We start from the raw sequence: 27855 nt of genomic DNA, 5'->3' as shown, positions 1-27855 counted from the left end.
TGAACTGTGGCCCCCAGCACTTCCTTTCCACCAGCCTTTTCATGGCAGTTGAACCACCCTAAGTGTTGGGTTTCCCTGACTGTTCTACATGTTCTGGTGATTACTAATTTTAGGGATGGTGTGCCAAGGAGTTGACATGTTGCTTGTTCATGAATTTTTGTATAATATTTTTAAGTATAGTTCCAGTTGCTCTTGAGAGCTCTGACTACCTATTACAGACCCTGTAAAATATCTATGACGTCTAGTTCAGTAACGCTAGAGGTATAGTTATGCTCCCTTACGCTCTCACCTAATTCTCTGGTATTGGTAGACCGACCCTATTATGTGCTTAAATGATATTTGCTGCATAACTAATTGGTTTTCACACCAGTGCTTTTCTTATTTTAGATATATCCATTATAATTTAAAATCAGCATTCTTCTTTGGGATTTGATATATTTGATGTTTTTGACATTTTATCTGTGGATCCCTTGGAGTATTGGAGATATATATTATGTTTTGTAAAATGAAATGTGATATTGAATTTATTTCAACAATTTCACGTTGTAGATGCACATTATAAGCTATGTTCTGGAAATTGTCTTTCCTTCATTTTGGTTGCTGATTTTTGCTTTTTAGGCCTGTTTTATGTTTTTGGAACAGTTTTTTTTTGTAGTACTCTTTTGAAAGGAAGGGCATTTTAGTTGTGTGAATTTATTGTTTATTGTTTAATTTAAAATGTAGCCATTAGTTTGTTTTATTTATTTTTAATATGGTAAAGTGTTATAATTATTGCAATTTATTTTGTGTTTTGCTTGCAATACTTATTTTTGAGGATATTTTGTATTTCAAGCAATTTTGGTATATGTGCCTTTACTTTGCATTTCTTTTAATTTTGTTACTTCTTGCAGAGAATGCACCTTTACTTCAGATAACTAAACATGTAGCATAGTAAAATGATTTGTTGTTTTAACATAGTTTTAGTTATTTATTAATTTTGTTAGGTTTCCTTTTTTTGACATACTTACCTTGCTTGCAGCATTTAGTGATTGTTGAAGTATTCTTTTGTAGGTTTGCAATTTGACAGAGTGACTCTGTCCTGCTATAATCTTCAGAAAGCATTTTGTAATGTGTTTTTGTGTCCATTCTGTACCATATTTATTGGAAAAAATCATTGACTGTTAAGTGTTTAGCATTTAATTGGATAGGTTGGTTAGAGACAAGTTTTAATTTATTTTTTGGTACATTTATATTAAACACTAATCAGCGTTTTTGTTACATATTTAATGTATATACATTTTATGTTGCCTTATTGCTGCATCTTCAAATATATTTAGTATATTATTGTTTGCTTTATTTTGAACCATGTTGATTTTTCTGTTATCTCTATTTTGGTTTTCATGAGTTTTGTTGTATTTCCTTATATTTATTATGTAGGAGATATGTAATATTGTGGTCATCAATATATTTGTCTTTAATGTTTAAGTATAGGGAAACAGTATTTTTGTTTTCAATGTTTTTTTTTATTAAATCAGTGCAAGTCACTATTGTTTTGCAAGTTATAGTGTTTGACAACACCTCCTCTGTTCCATGCACATTGTCATTTCCTGATTTACTGCTGTATGTCACTTGTTTCATGCACCATCTGGTCCTATAAGTGATCCATCCATTCTTTTTCTTACCTTCATTTTATTTTCTACTTTACATGTATGTTGTTGACTTATTTGGAATGTAGATTTCTAGATTTATGTCCTGTCACACTCCATGTTTACATGTCTTTCTCAACTTTATGTCTCCTCTAACTATATAAAAAGTTAGCGGAAGATAGAAAATGAAAAGAAAAAGAGGATAGTAACATTTGTATTAAAATAGTTATTAGTAATAAAAAATATTTTTGTCAGAGATGTAACTAGGATTATGCAGACATCTCATAATTCTTGTTAACACCATGTATACTATGTATACATCAAGAAGTTTTCCATGTGGAATTATATGTGAAATTGTGACTTTGTGCCCATGTTTAGTGTTTGTGACAAAAAAGAATCACCATTATCAATTTAGTTTCAAAGTAAAAAAGCAGCTTGAAAATCATACCAGCTGTAAATAGCTCATGCTGAGAAAATATTGCCATTTTACCTGGAAAAGCAACACCAGGGCATAGAGATAGAAAAAGTTGAACTACTTCTACTGGTTGGTCAATAATAATAATTATTGCAAGAATTGGTCATGTAATGAAAAGTTTGTCCACTCAAAGATTTAAAACTGAACATAAGCAAACACTATCACCTTCATATACCTAAAATGCCTTGATTGAGCACCTTTCATGGTCTCCCTCTGAAACAGTTATGTCATGAATTCACCAGTGGAAAGAATCTCAAAGACATAGGGGGTCATTACAACCCTGGCGGACGGTGTTAAAGCGGCGGTAAGACCGCCAACAGGCTGGCATTCTTTTTTTTAGTATTTTGACCATGGTACTCTGCTTCACCGTTCCGCCCGCTGGGCTGGAGACCTGGGTCTCCAGCCCGGCGGCCGTCACAATACTGCCGCCGGTATTTCAACCCGGCTTACCGCCGTGGATTTCCAGCGGTAGGAACCGCCATGAAATCCATGGCGGTAAGCCCTATCAGTGCCAGGGAATTCATTCCCTGGCACTGATACGGGTCTCCCCCAACCCCCACCCCGACTCCCTCCCCTACACCCCCCACCACCCCTGCCACCCCCCAAAGGTGGCAGGGCCCCCCTTCCCACCCCGACCCCCAACATCACATAACTCACACACACACGACACGCACGCAGACACCACCAACATACATACACGCACACACACCAACATACATGTCTACATCCACACACTCATTCAGACACGCACACCCATATACAGACATACACGCACACATCCATACAGACATACATACAGACATACACGCACTCATTCCCAACACACGCAACACACCCGCAAGCATACACGCACTCACCCCCCCTCTACATACACAGACGCACACCCCCATGCACCCACACAACACACAACACCCCCCCACCCCCTTCCCCTAACGGACGATCGACTTACCTTGTCCGTCGATCCTCCGGGAGGGGACGGGAGCCATGGGGGCTGCTCCCCCGACACCACACCGCCAACAGAACACCGCCGCGCCGAATCACAGGACGTGATGTCATTGGTTTATGCATATGAATCACATTTTTGGCTGCAATACTGTGACAATGAATCGAGGGCCAGTCGCATTGAAATGTTTTACATAATCTTGGGATTTTGCATGCTTTCCATTGTCATGGCAACAAAGCATATTTTTAATAAACATGGTTTGATGTCTGATATTATAAACACATAGGGCCAGATTTATAAACCTGCTGAGCTGGGTTTGCATCACTAAGGTGATGCAAACCTGAACAAAATGCTTTTGTTGGTTTTACATGTTTTCCACTAGAGTCGCTTGAAAGGTACTGCAAAGCAGCACAAAGCGCACTTGTGCATTACTCTGCATCAAGGGAGCATTCCATGCATGGTACCTGAGTGCTCCTATTCAACCACCCGTGGATTTTGATGCAAAACCCTGTCTACTAACAATAGCAGACATGGTTTTGCACAAAAAATAATGCAACTTTCAGGCCGGCATTAAAAAGGGAAAAATTATTTTATTTTTACAAAATGTTTCCATTTTATATGTGCTGCACTGTTTATCACACATCAGAAGTGGATAAAGTTTTATACTTAGTCCAAGCATAGTGGTGTGTACTGGAAGAGTATCTTTCCAGTACACAACCCATGCTAGACTCACACAGGAATCTTTGCCCTATGGTGCAAAGGACTGTGCATGCAACTGTAGTCTAATTGTGCACCAGCTATATGGAGAAAGCAGGACAGTGCAGTGTCTATGTAGATATGGTACTTTCCTGCTCTCTCCTTGTCACGTAATACAACGCTGCAACTTTGGTGCTGCTCTGCATTGTGTAACTGTTTGGTAAAGATAAGCCAAAATGTTAGGAGTCAAGAATGAGTGATCTGCATATATCCAGTCTCAATACTACAGCACGTTATATCTTTTAATAAGAGCAGCCAAACTGACATTCCATTAAAACATCATACTTACATACTGCTGCAAGATTACTCCTCATCAAGTTATTGTTCTCCCATTAAAAGAATTGGATTTAATTATTGAGCTATTTTCTTTATTATTTCGCAAAAAGTATATTATTTTATTGTATAAAAACGTGAGTTATGCATAGGTACATATGCCAAATGCTGGAAATCAAGGAAATCTTTCATGAACTGTAACTAGTAAAAGTAAGTGTTAATTTCCAGAGATCCACTCTTAATATACATTACATATAGCATTCAAGGTGCCATGTGGTAAGGTCTATTTGGGAATAATATAAGCTTCAACACTGCAGGGAATCCCTATGCAGGGCCTGTGTTATAAGTATGCAGCTTTATGTCCCACAAGATTCAAACAGAGTACATTTGCATGGGGCCAAACCAGTGTTCCCAATTGACGGAGACACATCTTTCAGATTTCTAAACATGTGCCTTCAGTAAATATTCAACCATCCTATAAGCAATCTATCTTGGTATGTTCCTTCTTTTGGCCAGCTCTTCATTGAAGATACTAATCAAGTTCATCGAAAGGCACTCTGCTCAATGAGCGTGTTCACAACTCTGGATTTCATGAAACCTGTTCACAAAATGCATTTTTTAGTATGTAATGTAATACTACATTACTACACCTTATGTAATATAAAAAGCTATTGACCAACCTACAGGCAGAAACCTCCGCATTTCACTCTTCTATCTTTTCTGTGTGGAGAGTGGTGCCACGATGGCAGAGATCTCAGCACATGTAGGTATATGTTTTGGTAGTCAGAGAGGGAGGGAAAAGGAGAGGTGGCTGGAAAATGGGAAATAGTTACTACTAAAAGGGAGGAGGATGGGGGATTTTATAGAGGGCTTTAGAGAGGGTTTAGTGAGGGATGCTGATGTTTATTTTAGAATGGTAAGGTAAAAATAAGAAGATTAAGGCCCTCATTACGACCCTGGCAGTCGGCAGTAATTTCGGGAAAGGTACTGCCAACAGGCCAGGGTTCGCCAGGGTGGTAATGGCTTCTGAGCTAGAGACTTTGGTCTCCAGCCAGACGGCCGTCACAATCCCACCCTCAGGATTATGACCCTGCCTACCGCCATGGTTTTCGTGGAAAGCGTACCGCCACGAAAACCATGGGGGTAGGCACTATCAGTGCCAGGGAATTACTTCCCTGGTACTGATAGGGGTCTCCCCTGCCCCCTCCCCCTCCCTCTCCGGTCCCCCACACATTTACACATCCACATGCGCATACATATACACACATACACACACGCATACCCATATCAACCCATGCATGCACACATACATACCCACACACCGCAACACACACCAACACACTTTGTCGCACTCACGCATTCACAACACACAACATACACTCACATTCAGTCATTCACGCACTCATTCAGCGTGACTCACACCCGCATGCACGCATACAAAAACACACACCCCCTCCACACACACACACACAACACCCCCCCCACACACACAACACCCCCACACATTCACACAACACCCCGCACCCCACTTTCCTGTTGGAGAACCCTACTTACCTGCTTGCAGGGGGTCCTCCGGCTTGAGACGGGACGCGGCGCTGCTGCCAGCAGCAGCGTCCGCCAGCAAAACACCACCAGGCCATATCATTGCTCATGATACAGTAGGCGGTGTTTTGCTGGTGTGGCACTGCTGTTGACAGCAGCGCCTCCTTGCCGCCATGACCGTCGACAGAATTCTGCCAGCCTTCTGGCGGAATTCTGTCGACAGTCATAATGCGGGTGGGTGGCTGGTAGCCATGGTGATGGTATGTTGGCAGCCGTCGCTGTGGCGGTAGGCAGCAGTTACCGCCAAAGTTGAAATGAGGGCCTAAGTTTGCAGAGTGTCAAAACAGAAGCGAGACGGTGGTAAGGTTTATCATCTGCACACACTCAATTAGTTTTCTATTTAAATAGGGAGTTAGGCGGGGAGGGCGGTTAGCATCAGGGAACAACAGAAGATTAAGGGTTAAGCAGATAAAGAGATCTTAGGTGCAGGGCCCTCAGAAAACAGAAAGAAATGCTATTCTGTGGTTGAGGAACTGCTTCTTTTGGATGTTTTCATCAGAAAAATTCTGTGGTTTGAAACCTGTACAGGTGAACAACCACTTAGCTAATGCGTAAAGCCAGCTGAACCAAGGTACTGAGGGACTCCAAAAGGTCCCTTTCAGTGTATGCGTCTTTAGGCGTGTGTTGTGTGAACACACTCGCTCTCATCAGATAGCTCCAGCTGTCTGCAGCAGATGAAAGTTACGTTACATGGGCGTAAGTCATGTAATTTGGGGAATTTCTCAAAACACTTGTTACCTGGCATTCCCAAAATTATGCCATTATGCAGCTTTGCATAATTGCACACAATTTATGCAAAAAAATCATGAAAGAGCCATTAACAATTTTTTTTTACAGCAGACTTAAAAGGACTTCTGAACACAAGCAACTGATTTATGCTATGCTTTTGTTTTTTTGCTCTATTTATTTGGCATGAAATGCATTCTCACAAATAATGTGATGCAAAAATTGATTGTGCGCTAAATGATGAATTTGCATTTCACGTAATGAAGTGTAATTTTCATTTTCCAGAAATATGCAACAACTTTTTATGCAAATTTCCTACAACCCCGTATTGCAGTCAAAACATCAAAATGAGAAAGCATTCAATGCATTTGAATTGACTCCTAGTTTGTACAAGCAGACTGCCTTGTTTCTCTGTAGGACAACTGGTGTCATGGAGTACAAATGATCTAAATGTTTGTCACGCACTACCATTGAGAAAAAGTGGCAAAAGATTTCATAGCAGCTGGCTTGTTGCTTTCAAAATGATCTCTGTTGATGTAACCTCTGTTTGATCCTTTTGAATAGCACACGTTTTCTTCTCAAGGTATCATTGACGAGTCTAGGAGAAGCAAGCATTGGCAATAACAATAGAGTGGCTGGTTAAGTGAATGAATAAATGATTGAATGAGTTAATAGTTTGAAGACTGGATGGATGAACAAGTGCACTCAAAGGACAGGTGAGTAAAAAGGAAGATGAATAATTGAGTGAATACATGGAAAGATGGTAGCATGAATAAATGAATGATGAGTAAGACCATTGAAAGATGAACCTGTGTGCATCAGTGGATGAATGGGTGAGTTGATGGAGGAGTGCATGTCTGGATAGCTGGAACTTGATAAACATGTTTGTATTGCCCACCATGCAAGGAGCCTCTGTCTCGCTGCACATCAAACATACTTTAACCATTCAGCTACAACTTTACTTCTATGTACCTGGTAGTGCCTGTGAATGGATGACCAATAGATGGCAATACTTGTCACCTTTATGCTAGATCAAATATTATCTAGAAGTGAGTAACATCACGTAATGAATGGCCGGCTATGACAAAAAAATAATACATTAATATAAATTATCTAAGCAGCATTATACTATGGGTGTCCACCAGCTTGACAAGAATGCACACAATGTGCTAAGGATTACCATCATTATAGTTGGTGCAGCTGTGTGTAGGTAGTGGGTGCCATCAGGTGTTCACATCAAGCCAAAAACTATTTTCATTATGGCAAGGCCAGCATAGTACAGAACATCAAGTCTGAGACCAACAATATGCTAATATTATTATTGTTGGAAAATGGATTATTGTTGAGTCCAGGTAGGTACCTACAATTAGCAATAGGCCATAACACCCACTAGGTCCAGTCATGGTCTCAGTAAATTAATCCTTGCTCAACCCTTGGTAACCTGAGCCACTAGCAGTTAGGCTTAAGTTAGGAGGCAGGTGTGTAAAGCATTTATTATCAACAAAACAGTAAATAAGTAAAACACAACATGCAACAAAAATCTGACACCAATTTAAACAATAGGAAATATTTTTAAAATGGCACCAAAAGCTCAAAAATCCAATGTAGGCAACCAAAGAAATGCATTTTTAAAGATTAAAAGTAAACCTAGTGCTTAGAAGCAAATAGTGCTGAAAAGTTCAAAAAGGTCACACAGGTCAGGGACAAAGTCCAGAGTTAATGCCACCCACGATGTAACACTGTTACACCTACTTTCAGAAGTGTTTCTTGATCCAGGAAAGTGGTCCACAGCACCAGCCAAGGCTTCAGAGGCTCTGGTTTGCCTCTTGGGGTCTGGGGCTTCAACTCCCAGAATGCACCTCTTCAAAGTGTGGAGCTTTTTTCAGTTGCTCCCAACTTCTCCAAACTTCTGGATCTTCTTCCAGAGGTCCTTTTGGGTCCTTGAAGTGTTCACAAACTTGCTCCAAGGTTCTAGAAGCTCTGAGGTGTTTCTTGGAAGTTAGTACTACAGTACCAGAATGCACCTGGTCAGAACCCTCATATAGCCACTGGACATTGATTAGCTGGGCTATTATTGCATGACTTGATGCAGGGGACTCTGGCTAGCTCCTTTATACATGCACCTTGCAGGGAGTCCACTCCTTGAGTTGCAGGAGCAAGGCAAACTCCTTTTCTTGTTGAAACTAAAGTGTGCAACTGGTGCAGTCCTTGTGAGTACAGTGTCCAGGTGCAGGCCAGGGGTCCAGCAGGTCAGACCTTCTTCTTTCAGTATCTTCTCCAAGCAGGGATCTGAATTGTGCGGCAACTCCTTGCTCCTGGGGGTAAAAAGCAGGAGGTGCTCCTGTACAATAGGATGCAAGTCAGCACTCTCTGGGGTGAAAACATCCTGGGAGGTGTGGCAAAAATCAATCCCAGAAAGCAACATTCTTTACAAATCCAACATGGAGAACATTTCTCCTTGAAGGTTACACCTGGCTGAGCCCACCCTCTGGTGTGGTCATGATCCCTTACCACACCTCCTCCAGCCCCTCTCCTAATCTTATCAGTGGGGCTCCTAGCTGTCTTGGGGTGCAAGAAATGGGGGGGATTCAGTTTCTGTCCCAGATGGCTTTCCCTCCTGTGAAGATCAGTTTGGCTACTCTTCTTGCATCCTGCTCTGCCATCTGCTGTAGCAGTTCTCAGCCACCCCCCCCAATTCTGCTTTTGTCTCAGCCCAGACCATACCACACCACACCTCACTAAGACAGCCTGGCTCAGGTTACCTGTGGCTGACCAATCAGGAAAGGGTACTGCTAAATATATTAAATTCATCATTGGCAAGCTGTTGGATTTATTATAATATTACACTTGGTGCCAAACTTGCTATATTTAGCTCATCTCAATTGAAAATAAGACTTTATTATTTTGAAATAAAGTCTTCAATGTTAGCCTATAGGGCCCATTGACTACAACGGGGAAAAACAAATTTGGCTGTTTTTCCCTCACCAGGACTTATAAAACATATTTTATAAAGCCCTTGCTTATGTATACACTGCACCCAACCCTGGAGGCACTTAGGGCAGACCTTAGATGGGACTTATATGTAAAAATAAGTAGCTTAGGACTTTGGTAGTATTTTTAATTCCTAAGTCAAATTTGGGGTTAACTTTCGCTTAAAAGAAGCCGGCAATGCATTCCTGCCTTTAAAATGACACCTGGGACCACAGCAGTGCACCCAAGGGAGCCCTATCTACCCCATGGTCCCTAAACCTACATGCCCTAACATGTACTAGGGACTTATAGGTAGGTTGTCAGAGATATTTATAATTATGCCTAATTTGCATATACCATTTTACACAGAGAACTGGCTTGGGACTGGTTAGCAGTGTGCCCAGGTCACTGCCTGAGTGGGAAAACACCAGAATCAGCTAAAATGGGGACAGAATGTGAGGGGGCTTCTGCAATCAGGCCATTACCAGGGTTGATAAATAAGGCAATGTTAATGCTATGTCACAAGGGGATACCATGATGCCAAGAGTGCCTACTGTATACCATGAATTGTCCTCACTATACCACGCAGACCACTGTGCGAAGGGTGGACTTCATCATGTTATTAATGATATCATTCTGATAAATGCCACCATTATGATAAGAATCATCAAACTTTTGATGTAGGTAGTCTCTATCATGTTGATAATGGGTATGGTTTACAAAGAGGTAAGGAAGAGGACAAGGGTCACAAGATATCTTGAGTGTCTGAAATAGTTTCAGATAAATGGTGGCTAAATGAATAAATGCTAGGATGAAATCCATAAAGTCAGTCACATTATCTCTCTCTCACACACAGATAAAAGCAGACACATACACACATAAACACCCACACACACACCCACACACACACCTCAACCCCATAGCAATATGAGCTCAGAAATTCATAAACACACCACCCTGGCTTCTTCTTTTGATGATATGAGCCTAAGAGTTCAGAGGCAGTGACATTGACAGAGTCTCACAGGTCTAAGGCCACCTTGGGAATAAGTATAAATATTGCCACCTTTCCCATTCACATAGGTTACCACCAGGGTCTTTGCCCTGCTTCAGGCATGAAAGACCTGTCTCAGCTTGAACACTATTTGGATTCATAGGTCCTCCCACTGTTGGAGGATGAGGAAATATAGCAGGAGGTGCAATAGGACTGTGCATTCTCCAGGACATCACAGCCAATGAACAACTTGAAAATAGCTTACCAGTGAATCCAAAGTTATTGCACATTATCTAAGCTACAAAAACCAATAAACCACAAGAGCTTGCCAAGATTTTACAGTAATAACAAGCATTTCGCTGGACCAATCCAACATCATGTTTTCTTGCTAATTTTTTCAATGCATTTTCTCATTGTGTTGCTTGTAAGCACTGAAGTGCCCAAACTCTAGCATTGCTTTCTATAGTTATAAGACTGAAGGCATTAGTAAATTGATTAAGTATAGACCGTTATTTCAAAATCCAATAATTGACTTTCCCTTATTGTTAGACATGATACCCTTGGGTGGTAGTCCACCAAACATTTTGCCTTCACCCCGTCTGTTTTCTGAATTAATTTTTGTTGGCATTAGGACTATGTGCACTTTATCACTTCTAACCATTGCTAACATGCTTATGCTTACTCCCTAAAACACATTAAAATTGGCATACACCTGATTGGTCTCCTTTAATTTACTTGTAAGTCCCTAGTATATGTTATTAGATGTACTTAGGATCTCTAAACTAAATGCTACTAGTTGGTTTAGCACTCATTGAGCCACCCACTAAAGTAATACTTTAAAACGTGTTTCAGACCAGCCTTTGCAGGATGAAGTGTAGATCTCCCAGAAATGGTATCTGGCCTCGTGGAGTCCTCTTTGGCTACTGCAGCTTCATCCCGTTGGAGGTTTTTGACTTCCAAAAATTGTTTAAGTCTAAAGGTAAAAATCTTCACCAGGTTCGATGATGACTGGCTCCCCATCGACAACTAACTTTGGGCCTCATCACAAGGTTGGCGGGCTGACCATCAACCCGCCAGCTGCTGCGTGGAGAGGAGACTGCCGCAGAGCTGGTGCTCTCGCCCCGGCCGTAATACAAGGTTTCCACTGGGCTGACTGGCAATGAGGTTTCCGCAGGTCAGCCCAGTGGAAGCCGTGCAGCGGCATTGGCATTGGCCTCAGCTCATCATGGACCCAAGGCCAAAGCCATCGCAGGCAGCTGTCTGCCGCAGCACAGTGACAGTAATATAAGTCTTGAAGTACATTAATCAATTGCTTTGAACAGTATGTGGAATATTGACAGCAAAAGTATGTTCATTACTGGCAAGTTGCATTGCGGTGGCTGGCCCCGGGCATTTGGCCAAACAAGGGAGGGTTTATATGGGCCATAAGTTGAAGAGACTGCCAGCATTGAAAAGCAGACGGATTAAGAAGGACTTGAATTTTTAAGATATTCTGAGATATTATTAGACAGTTATCGATGAATTGTTTGATGAGAACAGTCAAGCATGGGAGCCCTAACTGGGTAGATTGGCATGCAAGAGTCTGTTTATTTTAGGGTTTGCTTTTAGGAAGACAGAACCTTGGTTACCTCAGGTAGATTTGGGAATAAACACATCGAGTAAGGCAGTGCTATGAAAGACTGAAGGAGACTTGTTAAGATGCAATGGAAGTTGGTGATCTTAGAGCATATTGCCTCAAATGTATTAATGCAGAAAGGTGAAGTGGAATTGAAAAGCATTTGGAAGAGTGTAGATAGCTGACTTTTAGGGAAGATATTTCAAGCTTCAACTATTATTGATTGACAGAGGAACATTGTCTGGCAAGGGGTGATGTTGGACCATGTGCCCCTGCTTTCACCAAGCAGGAGCCACCAATGTCATTCGGCCGGTGCCAGCCACGTGCCTATTAGCAGCTCAGGTGTGCCGCTGCGTGAGGAACATTGTCTGTCAAGGGGTGGTGTTGGACCACGCACCCCAGCTTCCACAGCAGCAGGAGCCACCAATGTCATTTGCTCCACACCAGCCAGGCACCTATTAGGGGCTCATGTGTCCTGCTGCGTGGGATGTGTGCAGGCCATGCCCAGGCAATGCTTGGCCAAGGGTGGGCCTATCTGTGCCGTCAGCGACAGGAAGAGGCGGGGGAGGGCCACCCCACTTGACTCTGATCTCAATGGCTTCTTACTGTCATTAGCTTTCTCTGCCTCTAGTATTCAGGTAGGTCTGCATTCTTCCTTTCCTGGCACAATTGATTTGGGGTGTTGGGGGGCTGGACTCATAAGCAAGTACTAGAGACAGTGTTATTACTACAGTAAGATTTGAGAGCCAGTGGATAGTGTAGGATCCATTTTGTGTATGGGGTCCATTAATATATGTACTTGTTCGCCCCAACAGCATCCTTTATTTCCCCAGACCCTTGCATTTTCTTGACAGTGATCATTCTCAACTTTGCTGGTTTCAAATTCTGAACTGGGATCTCTGAAGAATAATGGAACTGGCTAAGGTGAGGAGGAGTTTTGCCATTTAGGAACTAGATTGCTTTTGTCTACCAGCACCAATTGGGAAGAGCAAAGCAGCTGGGGAAAAGGCCCCCCGTCATCAGTCAATCTAAGGGGTAAACATTAGACTCATTCCTACCACGGGCAGGATTTTGGTGTTGTCACAAGGTGCACTCATAGCTTCTCCAGACAACTCACCCCCTGCCCCGGTTTTCATGCCACTACCAAGTGCTTCAGAGCCACCGTCCGCTGTTACAGGGGACCCAACTGTGTCTCCGACACTTAATATATTACAATGTAACCTTGATGTTACACCTTCCAGTGACACCCGCTCTCGTAAAAAGCGTAAGAGGAAAGCCAAATGTAGTAGCAATGTCCGGGCTGGCACTAGGAGCAGACGATGTAGTGGCCAGAAGGAGTCCGCGATTATAATCCCACAGCAGTCTGATGAGCTACATATCACTAACTCAGACACTATTATGGAGCAGTTTGAATCTCTGATACAAAAATGTCTGCCACCTCTGATTGAAAGGTTATATTCGTTAGAACTTCTTATTAGGCAGAGGACCATCACAGAAAGTTCCCCCTGTCCTCTAAATCCTCCTATTGATGACCAACAGCTACTTTAGATGTGAGTACAGTTTGTGAGGCAGCCTGTTCAGGTCCTGTCATGGGTGACAGCTCTTGCCCACCCTGTCAGGTCCTGGGAGACTTGTCCCCTCAGCAGGTGCCTGTAGTAGGGCGGGGGACAGTTCTTCTGGGTCGATGGAACGGAGTGTAACCCAGGCTACAACAGGGAATATTGTTTCTAGTTAAAGAGTAAAACAACACAGTGGAGGCTCTACAGCTCAGGAGTTACCATTTCACTCTTATACTCTTGAGCAGCTGCTGTGTTAAACTCGGGCTCCTACAATTAATGACATTACAATCTCCTGTTGTATACTTAGTCCTTAGGCCCACACAGCCCACCCTTCTAACTAAGAGAACATCATCATACTAGGAAATATGAAAATGGCTGTTACCAACCAATGACAAACCTTATTTTTAAGTATGGAAACCCCCCCCCCCATAGCTCCCCATATGTAGCTGTCCTCATGGCAGTTCCTTCATCCGAATTCCCCAACAAAGAACATTTTTCCATGCTGAGATTGAGGCCGCTGCTGTTTTGGCAGAGACTGTGTGTAGCTCCTGAGTTGATCTTACTTCGAAGGGCTTTTGAAGGGGTGGTGTGGGTGGTGGGGACAAATACGACTCCCTGGATAAGGGCTGTGAGAGATTGTCTAAGGCAGATAGGGCTCAATAGCTGTTTGCATAGCTCTGTAGATTCTGTAACATCTTCTAAGCAGGCTCTAAAAAGAGCATATTGGCATTTTATAGACCAGCAAGACTTGAGTCTTCCCAGAGTGGGTTACCTCACTGTCTCTTTTTTTGTAGTTCCAAATGGAGTATTCCCTGGAACTTTACTTGGTTAAGGTTGACCCCTCCTTTATGCCAAGTTGTTGTATATTAAATTGCGTCTTGGTATCCTATCCCTTCATTCCTTCACTGCTGTATAGGAGCACCCTAGCTCTGTTTCAACTAGAACGGGTTCTTTTTGCCCAGTTGTGGAGGAGGGGGCTGAGCATGTTTTGTCACTTTGCCCAGCTTACTATGGGAGTATGAAGACGTGGATGTTGCCACTGTGGCATAGTTTGGGGCTTAGGAACTACAAAACTGTGTTTCGAATATAAAGAAGCGATACTAGGAGGTCCAATTTTAAACTGTTTTTATCATTATAATCATGTTCTCTTATGGGCATTTGCTGAAATAAGATTTTCTTCTGATCTGATTGATTAATGGTGTTCTATTTCGAGCCGCAAATGCTTACATTCTGTAGTGAAAGTGCCATGTAATTATGTTGGAAAGTGGTTAGGACTTCAGCCACCACCTTTCAAATGTTATGGCCTTTCTTGGATGTGAGGTCATTAAGAGGGGCTGCAATGGAGCCATAGTTCTTAATGAACCTCCTGTAATACCCAGTGAGGCCTAGGAAGGCTCTCACCTGAGTCTGAGTGGTAGGGGGAACCCAATCAATAATAGTTTGGATTTTCCCCTGAAGTGGTGCAATCTGTTCCCCACCAACAAGGTGTCCCAGATAAACCACCTTACCCTGCCCTATCTGGCACTTTGAAGCCTTGATAGTGAGGCCTGCCTTTTGCAGGGCCTCCAAAACTTTCCATAGGTGGACCAGGTGATCATCCCAGCTGGAGCTAAAGACAGCTATATCGTCCAAATATGCTGCACTGAAAGCTTCCAACCCTTGCAGGACTGTGTTCACCAACCTCTGAAAAGTGGCAGGTGCATTTTTCAAACCAAAAGGCATTACAGTAAACTGGTAATGTCCTCCAATGGTAGAAAATGCAGTCTTAGGTTTAGCATCTTCTGATAATTTGATCTGCCAATACCCTGCAGTCAAATCAAAAGTGCTTAGATACTTGGCAGATGCCAGTGTATCTATAAGCTCATCTGCCCTGGGTATAGGGTGAGCATCAGTTTTGGTTACCAAGTTGAGACCTCTATAGTCTACACAAAACCTCATTTCCTTCTTTCCATCTTTAGAATTGGGTTTTGGTACCAGTACCACAGGAGAAGCCCATGGACTGTCAGAGTGCTCAACCACTCCTAGTTCCAACATTTTCTGAACTTCTTGCTTTATGCAGTCCCTGACATGGTCAGGCTGCCTATAGATCTTACTTTTGACAGGTAAACTGTCTCCAGTATCTATAGTGTGCTCACACCAAGAAGTGGTGCCTGGCACAGTAGAGAAGAGTTCTGAAAATTGTCCTAGGAGATTTATGCAATTATCTTTCTGCTCAGCAGTAAGACAATCAGCCAAAACTACCCCTTCCACAAGAGCATCTTGTTCTGTGGAAGAGAAGAGATCAGGTAGAGGATCACTGTCTTCTTCCTGTCCCTCATCAGTTGCCATGAGCAGGGTGAGATCAGCCCTGTCATAGTAGGGTTTCAGGCGGTTGACATGGAGCACCCTAAGGGGACTCCTGGCAGTGCCTAAGTCAACCAAGTAGGTGACTTCACCCTTCTTTTCAACAATTGTGTGGGGTCCACTCCATTTATCTTGGAGTGCTCTTGGGGCCACAGGCTCCAAGACCCACACTTTCTGCCCTGGTTGGTACTGAACCAAAACAGCCTTCTGATCATGCCATTGCTTCTGGAGCTCTTGGCTGGCCTGAAGGTTTTTACTGGCCTTTTTCATGTACTCAGCCATCCTTGATCTGAGGCCAAGTACATAATCCACAATATCCTGCTTAGGAGCTTTTAAAGGTTGTTCCCAACCCTCCTTTACAAGTGTGAGTGGACCCCTAACAGGGTGTCCAAAAAGAAGTTCAAATGGGCTGAAGCCCACTCCTTTCTGGGGTACCTCCCTGTAGGCAAAAAGGAGGCATGGTAGAAGGATATCCCATCTCCTGCGGAGTTTTTCAGGGAGACCCATAATCATGCCTTTGAGAGTTTTATTAAATCTCTCCACCAGTCCATTTGTTTGTGGATGATAGGGTGTTGTGAACTTGTACGTTACACCACACTCCTTCCACATGGCCTTTAAGTATGCAGACATGAAATTGCTTCCCCTGTCTGATACCACTTCCTTTGGGAAGCCCACTCTGGAAAATATTCCCAGGAGGGCCTTTGCCACTGCAGGAGATGTAGTGGTCCTTAAAGGAATAGCTTCAGGATATCTTGTGGCATGGTCCACTACCACCAAGATAAACCTATTGCCTGAAGCAGTAGGAGGGTCAAGGGGGCCAACTATGTCAACCCCTACCCTTTCAAAGGGAACCCCAACCACAGGCAGTGGGATAAGGGGTGCCTTTGGGGTGCCACCTGTCTTGCCACTGGCTTGACAAGTTTCACAGGACTTGCAAAATTATTTTGTGTCCTCAGACATCCTAGGCCAATGAAACAGGGGAACAAGCCTGTCCCAAGTTTTCATTTGTCCTAGATGCCCAGCTAAGGGAATGTCATGTGCCAGTGTTAGGAGGAACTTTCTGTACTCCTGAGGGATCACCAATCTCCTGGCAGCTCCAGGTTTAGGATCCCTATGCTCAGTGTACAAGAGGTTGTCCTCCCAGTAAACTCTGTGAGAGTCACTGACATCCCCATTAGCCTGTTTGACAGCTTGCTGTCTGACACCCTCTAATGTGGGACAGGTTTGCTGTGCCACACTCAGCTCCTCTCTGGCAGGCCCCCCTTCACCCAAAAGCTCAGCAGTGTCTGCTTCCAGCTCCTCTGGTGTAGGTTCTGCACAGGGAGGGAATTCTTCTTCCTCAGAAGTAGAATCCACTGTAGAGGGAGGGATAGTAGGAAGTGGTTTGCTTCTACTAGCCCTAGCTTTAGGGAGCACTTGGTCCATTGTTCCAGGATCCAAGCTTCCCTGTCCTTTTTGCTTTTTGGCCTGAGCCCTTGTCAAAGCAAAAATATGCCCTGGGATGCCCAGCATTGCTGCATGGGCCTCCAACTCCACATCTGACCAAGCTGATGTCTCCAAATCATTCCCTAATAGACAGTCTACAGGTAAATCTGAAGCTACCACAACTTTCTTTGGACCAGTTACCCCCCCCCAGTTGAGATTTACAACAGCCATGGGGTGGCTTTGTGTTATGTTGTGAGCATCAGTTACTTGGTACTGGTGTCCAAGTATGTGTTGTTCAGGGTGCACCAGTTTCTCAATCACCATTGTGACACTGGCACCTGTGTCCCTGTAGGCCTGGACCTCAACACCATTTATTAGGGTTAGTTGCTTGTACTTCTCCAAGTTATGGGGGCAAGCAACCAAAGTGGCTAAATCAATAGCCCCTTCAGAGACTAAAGTAGCCTCTGTGGTCTCCCTAATTAGACCAACCCCAACTAAATTACCAAAAGTGAGCCCAGCTACTCCCTAGGATTGGCTATTAGTAGGTTTGCTCCCACCACCACTGCTATTAGTAGGGACACTAGGTGTAGCAGTAGGGGTTGTAGTGGTAGGAGCTGTGGTGCCTTTCTTTGGACAACTGGGATCTGTTGTCCAATGGCCTTTTATTTTACATAAATAGCACCATGGTTTCTTTTCCTTGTTCTGATTAAAGGAGGATTTGGACCCACCACCCCCACCAGAGTGTTTTTGTGGGCCTGATGAAGACTCATTTTTAGATTTGTCCCCACCCTTGTCAGAAGACTTACCATCCTTCTTTTTGTTGCCATCTTTGTCACCCCCTGTATGAACTTTTCTGTTCACTCTTGTTCTGACCCATTTGTCTGCCTTCTTTCCCAATTCTTGGGGAGAGGTCAGATCAGAGTCCACCAAGTACTGGTGCAACAAATCAGACACACAATTATTAAGAATATGCTCTCTCAGCATCAAGTTATACAGGCTGTCATAATCAGTAACTTTACTGCCATGTAACCACCCCTCCAAGGCCTTCACTGAATGGTCAATAAAATCAACCCAGTCTTATGAAGACTCCTTTTTGGTCTCTCTGAACTTTATCCTGTACTGTTCAGTGGTTAAGCCATAACCATCCAGGAGTGCATTCTTAAGAACTTGGAAATTATTAGCATCATTTTCTTTCACAGTAAGGAGCCTATCCCTACCTTTTCCACTAAATGATAGCCATAGGATAGCAGCCCACTGCCTTTGAGGGACATCCTGTACAACACAGGCCCTCTCAAGTGCAGCAAACCACTTGTTAATGTCATCCCCCTCCTTATAAAGGGGAACTATCTTGTGCAGATTCCTGGAATCATGCTCTTTTGCAGGATGACTATGGGGAATACTGCTGCTGCCACCATGGGTATCTAAACCCAACTTCTGTCTTTCCTTCTCTAATTCAAAAGACTGTCTATCCAAATCCAGCTGTTGCTTTTTAAGCTTCAGTCTGGTTTGTTCCACCCTCAACTTATTGAGTTCCCTCTCTAACATTCTGTCATCAGGGTTGGTGGGAGGGACATTTCTAGAAACAGAGCTATGATGGGAATGAACAGAAGGAGACCTGTCCCTTACAGAAGCCAACTTAACAGCTTGGTTTACAGAAACATTACTACCAGTATGGTGAGAATAAATGCTTTTGCTATGATGTGAGACAACACTATTTATTTGGTGTGGCTCATCATCATTACCATCTATGCTAGATTGTCTAGTAATGGGCAGGCTATGAAGTTTCTTTCCTGAATCTTTTCCTGGGGGAGTCCCTGAATCAGATTGGGAACTATTAGGTACTTTTTCAACAGATGGGGCACCTATGGCCTTATCCTGTTCTCTAAGCATGTTAATTAACAGTTCCAAGGCAGGATTCTTCCCTACACTCAAACCTCTCTCTATACAGAGACTCCTTGCTCTTTTCCAGCTAAGGTTGTCATATGCAAGTTTGGACAGATCAACACTTTGGCGTGTGCCAGACATTTTTTAGAGAGAGTTAAAGTGATAGAGAAAGAGACAAAAGTTTTCAGAACTTTTTGGAAAGACAGAAAAAACTTTTTAAACTTTTAAGAACTTTTTGAAAGTTTAGGAGTACTTTTCAGCACTTAGAAAAGAGTGAAAAGAGGAAATGCAAAACTTTTTGGCTATGTGTATATACACTGATCTTGTTTTGTATATTTTTCTCTTATGAAAAGTACAATGACAAGAGTGGTAAGTAGTCTCAAGCACTTATCCCACCACTGCACAACCAATGTAGGAGGCTGGACTGGCTTGTAGTGAGTACCAAGGGGTACTTGCACCTTGCACCAGGCCCAGTTATCCCTTATTAGTGTATAGGGTGTCTAGCAGCTTAGGCTGATAGATAATGGTAGCTTAGCAGAGCAGCTTAGGCTGAACTAGGAGACGTGTGAAGCTACTACAGTACCACTTAGGCCCTCATTCTGACCTTGGCGGTCTTTTCGCAAGACCGCCGAGTTACCGCCGCGGTGAAGACCGCCGACCGCGGCGGTATGCCGCTGTGCGCATTCTGACCGCTGGGAGCGTACCGCCGTAAAACCGCCAGCAGCCACACTGGCGGTCGGCGGGAAAGTGGAGACTGGTCAACCTCCACCGCCACGCCAGCAGAACACCGCCCACAGAATTACGACCCACATTTCTGTGTGGCGGTCTTCTGTTGGCGGTCTTCTGTTGGCGGTCACCTCCCCATGGCTCCTGTCACCTCCCGGAGGACCAACGCACAAGGTAAGTTGATCGTCCGTGAGGGGAGGGGGTGGGGGGGTGTTGTGTGATGTGTGCATGCATGGGGGTGTGCGTGTGAGTGTGTAGAGGGGGTGTGTGAGTGCGTGCATGCGGGCGGGGAGTGCTGCTGTGCCTATGGGCAATGTGTGTAGTTCGACGGGTGCGCATGTCGGCATGTATGTGTGCGGGTATGTGTCCCCGTTGTGTATGTGTGTGTGTAGGGGGTGTGTATATGTGCATGTTGGGGGTGTGTGCATGTCGGGGTGCGTGTATGTGCATGTCGGGGTGGGGGTGAGGAGGGGGTTCGTACCACCTCTGGGGGGTGGCAGGGGGGTGGAGGGTGTGGGGGGAGGACTCGGGGGGGCAGTGGGGGGTGGAGGAGACCCCTATCAGTGCCAGGGAAGGAATTCCCTGGCCCCGATAGTGCCTACCGCCATGGTTCGCATGGCGGTTCCCGACTGCCAGAAACCGCGGCGGTAAGCAGGGTCATGATACCGTTGGCGGTCTTGGGTCGACCGCCGGACCGGAGTGCGCAGACTCCAGCCCGTCGGTCATGACCGCCGTGGCTGTCGGAGTGGGGAAGTGGCGGTCGGTCGCGGCGGTGACCGCCGCGGTCAGAATGCCATTTTTAATACCGCCGGTCTGTTCGCGGTCCGACCGCCGTCTCTCCGCCGACCGCCAAGGTCAGAATGAGGGCCTTAGTGTCATATGCACAATATCATAAGAAAACACAATACACAGTTATACTAAAAATAAAGGTACTTTATTTTTATGACAATATGCCAAAGTATCTTAGAGTGTACCCTCAGTGAGAGGATAGGAAATATACACAAGATATATATACACAATAGCAAAAATATGCAGTATAGTCTTAGAAAACAGTGCAAACAATGTATAGTTACAATAGGATGCAATGGGGAAACATAGGGATAGGGGCAACACAAACCATATACTCCAAAAGTGGAATGCGAACCACGAATGGACCCCAAACCTATGTGACCTTGTAGAGGGTCGCTGGGACTATTAGAAAATAGTGAAAGTTAGAAAAATAACCCTCCCCAAGACCCTGAAAAGTGAGTGCAAAGTGCACTAAAGTTCCCCTAAGGACAAAGTAGTCGTGTTAGAGGAATAATGCAGGAAAGACACAAACCAGCAATGCAACAACTGTGGATTTCCAATCTAGGGTACCTGTGGAACAATGGGACCAAGTCCAAAAGTCACAAGCAAGTCGGAGATGGGCATATGCCCAGGAAATGCCAGCTGTGGATGCAAAGAAGCTTCTACTGGACAGAAGAAGCTGAGGTTTCTGCAAGAACGAAAAGGGCTAGAGACTTCTCCTTTGGAAGTCGTGCAATGCAGGTTAGAGTGCCGTGGACCCAGGCTTGGCTGTGCACAAAGGATTTCCGCCGGAAGTGCACAGGGGCCGGAGTAGCTGCAAAGTGCGGTTCCCAGCAATGCAGCCCAGCGAGGTGAGGCAAGGACTTACCTCCACCAAACTTGGGCTGAAGAGTCACTGGACTGTGGGGGTCACTTGGACAGAGTCGCTGGATTCGAGGGACCTCGCTCGTCGTGCTGAGAGGAGACCCAAGGGACCGGTGATGCAGCTTTTTGGTGCCTGCGGTTGCAGGGGGAAGATTCCGTCGACCCACGGGAGATTTCTTCGGAGCTTCTGGTGCAGAGAGGAGGCAGCTACCCCCACAGCATGCACAAGCAGGAAAACAGTCGAGAAGGCGGCAGGATCAGCGTTACAGAGTTGCAGTAGTCGTCTTTGCTACTATGTTGCAGGTTTGCAGGCTTCCAGCGCGGTCAGCGGTCGATTCCTTATCAGAAGGTGAAGAGAGAGATGCAGAGGAACTCGGCTGAGCTCATGCATTCGTTATCTAAAGTTTCCCCAGAGACAGAGACCCTAAATAGCCAGAAAAGAGGGTTTGGCTACCTAGGAGAGAGGATAGGCTACTAACACCTGAAGGAGCCTATCAGCAGGAGTCTCTGACGTCACCTGGTGGCACTGGCCACTCAGAGCAGTCAAGTGTGCCAGCAGCACCTCTGTTTCCAAGATGGCAGAGGTGTGGAGCACACTGGAGGAGCTCTGGACACCTCCCAGGGGAGGTGCAGGTCAGGGGAGTGGTCACTCCCCTTTCCTTTGTCCAGTTTCGCGCCAGAGCAGGGGCTAAGGGGTCCCTGAACCGGTGTAGACTGGCTTATGCAGAATTGGGCACATCTGTGCCCAAGAAAGCATTTCCAGAGGCTGGGGGAGGCTACTCCTCCCCTGCCTTCACACCATTTTCCAAAGGGAGAGGGTGTCACACCCTCTCTCAGAGGAAGTTCTTTGTTCTGCCATCCTGGGCCAGGCCTGGCTGGACCCCAGGAGGGCAGATGCCTGTCTGAGGGGTTGGCAGCAGCAGCAGCTGCAGTGAAACCCCAGGAAGGGCAGTTTGGCAGTACCAGGGTCTGTGCTACAGACCACTGGGATCATGGAATTGTACCAACAATGTCAGGATGGCATAGAGGGGGCAATTCCATGATCATAGACATGTTACATGGCCATATTCGGAGTTACCATGGTGAAGCTACACATAGGTAGTGACCTATATGTAGTGCACGCGTGTAATGGTGTCCCCGCACTCACAAAGTTCAGGGAATTGGCTCTGAACAATGTGGGGTCACCTTGGCTAGTGCCAGGGTGCCCTCACACTAAGTAACTTTGCACCTAACCTTTACCAGGTAAAGGTTAGACATATAGGTGACTTATAAGTTACTTAAGTGCAGTGTAAAATGGCTGTGAAATAACGTGGACGTTATTTCACTCAGGCTGCAGTGGCAGGCCTGTGTAAGAATTGTCAGAGCTCCCTATGGGTGGCAAAAGAAATGCTGCAGCCCACAGGGATCTCCTGGAACCCCAATACCCTGGGTACCTCAGTACCATATACTAGGGAATTATAAGGGTGTTCCAGTAAGCCAATGTAAATTGGTAAGAATGGTCACTAGCCTGTCAGTGACAATTTGGAAAGAAATGAGAGAGCATAACCACTGAGGTTCTGATTAGCAGAGCCTCAGTGAGACAGTTAGTAACACATTCAGGCACACTTATGAGCACTGGGGCCCTGGGTTACCAGGGTCCCAGTGACACATACAACTAAAACAACATATATACAGTGAAAAATGGGGGTAACATGCCAGGCAAGATGGTACTTTCCTACAGTCATTTTCTGGAAGAATGTGGCACAGAAATGCAAGGAAAATTTATGATTTTAGTCACATTTTGAGGTTTGCAGGACATTGTGGGTAAGAAAACTTGTTGGTATCCATGGGAGGCACATCATCCTGTAATCCCCTGGGTGTCTAGTTTTTTAACATGTCTCGAGTTGGTAGATTTTCCCTAGACAAAAAGCGAGCACACTACCAAATCTCTTAGGTCCAGATGTACGAAGCAGTTTTCAAGTCGCAAACGGCGAATTGGCCCATTTGTGGCTTGAAAAATGCTATTTGGCATGTACAAAGCCCAAACTGTGAATCGGTAACTTGTTACCGAATCGCAGTTTGGGTTTTGCGATTCGGTATTAGGAAGGGGCGTGACAAGGGCCGCCCTTCCTAATACCGAATCCAGATGGTATGTATGATTGTTTTGTGACCCCGAATGTGGTCGCAAAACAATCGCAGTTAGCACCAGTTTCAAACTGGTGCCAAACAATTGGCAATTGTGAAGGGGTCCCCATGGGACCCCTTCCCCTTTGTGAATGGTAGCGAAAATATTTTTTCAGAGCAAGCAGTGGTCCCACGGACACCTGCCTGCTCTGAAAAAATTTAAAGAAAACTTTTCATTTTTGATTTTGAAATGCATCTTGTTTTCCTTTAAGGGAAACGGGCTGCATTTAAAAAAAAAACTGCTTTATTTAAAAGCAGTCACAGACATGGTGGTCTGCTTTCTCCAGCAGGCCACCATCCCTGTGAGGGTGGCCATTCCTAATGAGGTCGCAAATTGCGACTAACCCCATGAATATTCATGAGGTAGGTCATTTGCGACCCCATTGTGAATTGCAAACAGTGTAATTGACACTGTTGTACATCAGGTTTTGCGACTCGCAAATTGTGAGTCGCTCTGACTCCCAATTTGCGAGTCGCAAAACATGAGCTTTGCACACGTGGCCCTTATTTCTGTGATGTACCAAATGCTCCAATTGTGAAAAAAACATGGTTAGGTTTTGGTAAAAAGAACCCTCACCCACTGACCTAGTTGGTGTCATGCTTCATCACCCGGATCCCACCCAACACACCTAGCACATCAGGGGTGTGTTTTGACACCTGACTATAGCGGAGCAGTTTTTTTTTGTAATGAGTTGAGTTCCCAAGTAAGAGGAGAAGTGCAATAAAATTGTCTTGCGGTTACTCACCAATATGGCTTGTTTTAATTGTGGTAATCTTGGACAAGGGTTACAAACAGTGATTTTCATAATTGTATTGTTTGGGTCATCAGAGAAATAAGACACTTGGTGGCATGCTCACTTCTTGTGGCTGTTGATAGTAATTTGGGAAGGTGAATCAGATGTTTCTTTTCACTCTCTTTATTGGTACCGACACGTCATAGTTGGATTTGGTATGAGGGTGAGTGAAGGTCCCTAATGTAAAATTTTATCAACAAAAGATTTCACAAAAATTAATGCACTGTTAATAATTGAAAGGTCAAAAAAACTGAATCAATGACTCAAAGCTTGTGAGCTGTAAAGCTGCGTCAAGGCACCAACCGCTTTACAGCCCATTCACACACCTTTAATATGTGATACACACAGGACCAATCACACCACAAGCCACAGGCCCAGCACATTATAACACTCACATCAAGAGACAATGTAGAGACAATGTACACCCTGCCATAAAAAGACAGAAAAGACAATTATTACTGCCCAACCATCTATTCATCAAGTACACACACATCATGGTTGGGTTTGACACAATGGTGAGTGATGGTTCAATATATAAAATTATATTAACAAGAGATTTCACAAAAATGAAATGCATTGTTAATAATTGGAATGTTAAAAAACTGAACCAATGACTCACAGCTTGTGAGCTGTGAAGCTGCATCAAGGCACCAAAGGCCAGATGTATCAAACGTTTTTGCATTCGCAAACGGTGCGAATGGCAGAAATCGTCCGTTTGTGAATGCAAAAACTTGTTTTGCGATGTATGAAAGGGCAAAAACAAGGAATCACAAAAATTGCAAATTTTTGTGAAGCGACATGGTTTTGCGTGTCACAATCTGCATATCGCAATTTGTGTCATTAAAAACCGAATTGCTATTTGCATCCTGGAAATTGCGAGCCCGAATAGTGACTCGGCATTTCTTGTCACAAATTGCGATATGCAGAATGTGACACGCAAAACCATGTCGCAATTTGATGCATCAAAAAAACGCAAATTGCGAATATTCGCAGAATGGCCTTTTGCACATGCAATTTACCACGGATTGAAACCAGGTGGTAACCAGGTGCAACCTATATAAAGAGGCCCAGAATGCCTCAGCCTCTTTTCCACAATGGCTGCACTCTACGTCATGGCGAGGAGAATGAGGATCTTGGCAGGTTTGAGGAGATGGAGGAGGAGACAGGAGCGCATTTTTAGTGTGCGCATTACCTTTTTTGACCAGACTGAGGAGGAATTTTTTAATAAGTACAGGTTGAGCTCAGCCATGATACTTGACTTGATAGCTGAGCTACAACCCATACTGCAGCGCACAACACACAGGACCAATAGCATACCCACCCATGTGCAGGTATTATGCTCCCTGCACCTACTTGCCTCTGGGAGCTATCAAGGGGTCATAGCAGCAGCTGGAGGGGTATCACAGAGTGCCCTCTCTAGATTTTTCAATGCATTTCTAAATGCCATGCTGAGCAGGATACACCAGTACATCAGATTCCCCCACACCCCACAGAAAATACAGCAAAATCGATTTCTACCAGATAGCACAGTTCCCCCATCTCCTAGGTGCCATAGATGGGACACATGTTGCAATCTGTCCACCATCAACCACAGAGCATGTGTACCGAAACCGTAAATACCAACATTCAATGAACATACAGGTGATATGCAATGCCTCCTACATCATAACTGATCTCGTGGCCAGGTACCCAGGGAGCACACATGATTTGTACATCTTTCGCCACAGCGGGACTCACACAAGACTGCTAGCTGGGGAATTTGGTGAAGGATATCTACTAGGTAATTTCCAATGTTGCATTGATGGCAGTGTGACGTCAGATGGCACAGCCACTCATTATACCCTCTGTTCCTTCCAGGAGACAGTGCCTACGCAGTGCGCACCTACATGATGACGCCCAACCTAAATCCTGCAACACCAGCAGAGCGGAGATACAATTCAGCACACAAGGCAACCTTTGACCTGCTGAAGAGTCGCTTCCGGTGCATCCACAAAAGTGGAGGGGCACCACAGTACAGCACGGACACGACCTGTAGAATAGTGGCCACATGTGCGATCTTGCACAATATAGCTACCACCAGGGGCATACCTGTGGAAATATCGGAGCCAGCCTCAGATGAGGATGATGATCCCATACCGCCCCTACAGCCAGCAGACAGGACCAGTGCAGCAGAGGGCAGGCAAAGGCGTGCTGACATCACGCACAACCATTTCAGATGTAAGTAATGACAACACCGCCTCACTGACATGTATTCCGGTAGTTAGCACCTTTATTACCTTGACTTCAGGTAACATAAGTGTCACTGGGACAAAGCAATACACATGAGGCAGACATGAGCCATTAACAGTGTCACACTATTATCATCATAGTTTTACTGTATTGCTGCATGTGAATGTAGTCCCCTGTAGCCCTCAATGTCCCTTCTTACGACCACGCATTCCACTTGAGTGCACAGTGGCCTCCTCAGTATCCCCAACACCCAGTTCACTGGGTGTAGCACTGCGTGCTGTCAGCATAGCATCTAGAACGTTGGTTATTTGCACCAATCCCTGGGCAACGTCCCGACTGCTATGTGCTGCCTCCACCTATGCGGCCACAGCACGGCGTGATATCAGGGCAGTTGATGTAGCAAGACGATTTACAGATCTGCAAAAGCCATTGAACATTCCCATGAACTGCCGTTCGCGCTTGCGGTGGCTAACACGCTCATGCCTGACCTCAGTACAGAGTTCCTTAATGGCATTTGTTAGTTCCTTGGTGTTATCTGCTGCTGTTTGCTGTCCCTCATGCAGCTTGCAGATGTTTGCATTCAGAGACTCCAGCTGCTTGTGCAGTCCCCCCATATTGGCATTGTGTGACTGCAACTGCCTGTGCATTGCCCTCATGTTTTTGCATTGCAGGTGCTGCACTTTGAGCATGGACGCTTCAAGGCCACCAGAGAATGATCGGCCCTCACCTTCATCTGTGTGCTGTGTGCCTGCATCGTGAGGCCTCCTGCGGGGAGTTGAGTGACGCTGGGGCAGGGACTGCTGCCTTCCTGTGGATCTAACTTCTGGGGGTGGTGTGTGGCCTTCATCCGACATTTCAGCTGAGTCCAGGTTCAACTCATGGAGAGGTAACACCCTTGCCATGCGTCTGATTGGTGCTATACACAATGACTCGCTGGTGTTTGAGTCGGACAGAGGCTGTGTTTCTGCATCCCCCACATTGGCACATTCTGCTGCTGCTGAGCCTGAGCCATCTGCAACGACAATGTGCAGCATATCATTTATGTATGTATCACCAAATGTGGCACAATGGTAATAAATGTACACTTACATTGTATCACTATG

This window comes from Pleurodeles waltl, chromosome 11 (genome assembly GCF_031143425.1).
Source record: "Pleurodeles waltl isolate 20211129_DDA chromosome 11, aPleWal1.hap1.20221129, whole genome shotgun sequence".
NCBI lineage: Eukaryota > Metazoa > Chordata > Amphibia > Caudata > Salamandridae > Pleurodeles > Pleurodeles waltl.
The sequence above is the reverse complement of the archived record's forward strand: the minus strand, read 5'-3'. Positions refer to the sequence as shown.